We start from the raw sequence: 2,021 nt of genomic DNA on the forward strand, positions 1-2,021 counted from the left end.
AATTGGATCACTAATAAAAATAACTCTCAACATCTTTTAGGAATAAAAATTTATTAAAAAACTAAAATACCCTATCTAAAATTCTTTTATGACTAATCTGAATGTTTGTTCAAAAGTATACATACAAGTGCAAAATCTCCCCCTACTTGCTCCATTTCCAAAGCAAGGAAAAAGTGAGAATAATTAAAAGCAAGTGGAGAAAGAACAATATCATAGAAGGGGTGTGGTGTCACATGTATATATATATTAGCAGGGTTTAAAGCGTTGTAAATTTTTTAAATTTTATTAATAAAAAATTAAACTTTTTTTCATTGAGAAACCGAGCCGTCCAAGTATTAATGGACATCCAACTCATTCTTCATCTTTATCACAATACTCTCCTTGGATGACTATTTATGATTATACCTCGTTAAAACCTTATTAAAGAAAAATTCAACCGAAAAAATTTTAATGAAGAAATAAGAATACAATATCTTTTGTGATGGGAACTGCCTCATTAAACACCTTGACAAGAAAAATTCAATAGTAAAAAAAATTGACCAAAGAAAAAAGAGTACAGTCTCTCTCTCTTGTCAACATTATTTTATATCTCGAAATCAGCGCATCCCAATCTGACGTATCAATATTTCAAAGGAGGATTTCAAAAGTGATTTTGTAAATAAATCTGCCAGATTATCGCTTGAGCGGATCTGTTGGATATCAATTGTTTCTTGATTTTGAAGGTCACGAGTGAAGAAGAATTTGACAGAAATATGCTTTATTCTATCACCTTTGATGTATCCACCTTTAAGTTGAGCAATACATATTGTATTATCTTCAAACAGAACAGTTGGAGCTATCTTATGATCAATCAGTCCACATGATGACAGAATATATTGGATCAAACTCTTGAGTCAAAAACACTCGCGACTAGTTTCATGCATCGCTAGTATTTTAGCACGATTAGAGGATGTTGCTGCAATCGTCTGTCTCGTGGACCTCCATGATATAACTGTACCACCATATGTGATTGTTTTAGATCTCTCTTTGTGTGGATCAAACAAGTATCCTGCATTTGCATAGTCAACTAATTGTGACTTGGATCCATATGAATAAAACAATCCCATATCAACTATTCCATGAAGATATTGAAAGATTTGTTTGATTCCATTCCAATGTCTGATCTTCTGGTTGGAGAAAAACTATACCTTACTTGTAAATTTATAACAAATGATATATCGAGTCGTGTATTATTAGCAAGATACATTAGTGCCCCAATGGCACTAAGATATGATACTTTAAGACCAATGATATCTTCATTTTCTTCTTTAGGACGGAATTGATCATTTTCCACATCTAAAAATCTTACGATCATTAGGGTACTTAATAGATGTGATTTATTCATATAAAATCTCTTCAAGATCTTTTCTATGTATGTTGTTTGATTAATAAAGATTCTATTTTTTATATGCTCGATCTGCAGGACAAGACAAAATTTAGTCTTTCCAAGATCTTTTATCTCAAAATCTTTTTTTAGAGCTTTTATAGTTGTTGGAATTTTTTCAGGGATTCTAATTATATTTAAATCATTAACGTACATAGCAATTATAATGAATCCAAATGCATATTTCTTTATGAAAACACATGTGCAGATATCATCATTCTTAAATATGTTTCTAGCCAAATACTCAGTAAGACGATTATACCACATTCGTCCAGATTGCTTTAGATCATATAAAGATCTTTGCAATTTGACTGAGTATAACCCCTGCAAATATTCATTAGATGGTTTAGATATCTTTAGTCCTTTAAAGACTTTCATATAGATTTCACGATCTAATGATCCGTATAATAAGTTATTACCACATTCATTAGTTGCATATATGTAGTTTATAATATGCGGATAAACTGACCAAATAATATAAGTGGAGAAAGAACAATATCATAGAAGGAGTGTGGTGTCACATGTATATATATTGGGTTCAAAGTGTTGTAAAATAAATAAATAAGGAAGAGATAATAAAATAAAAATAACGAAGTGT

General features: G+C 30.4%; 1 protein-coding gene across 1 annotated transcript in view; it reads left to right on the plus strand.

Annotated features, from left to right (window-relative positions):
- The window catches only part of LOC107617395 (protein SHORT-ROOT-like), a 10,079-nt gene that overhangs the window by 3,015 nt on the left and 5,043 nt on the right, over nt 1-2,021 (plus strand). The gene's annotated exons all lie outside the window — the stretch shown is intronic.

Source organism: Arachis ipaensis, chromosome B01 (genome assembly GCF_000816755.2).
Source record: "Arachis ipaensis cultivar K30076 chromosome B01, Araip1.1, whole genome shotgun sequence".
NCBI classification, from domain to species: Eukaryota; Viridiplantae; Streptophyta; class Magnoliopsida; order Fabales; family Fabaceae; genus Arachis; species Arachis ipaensis.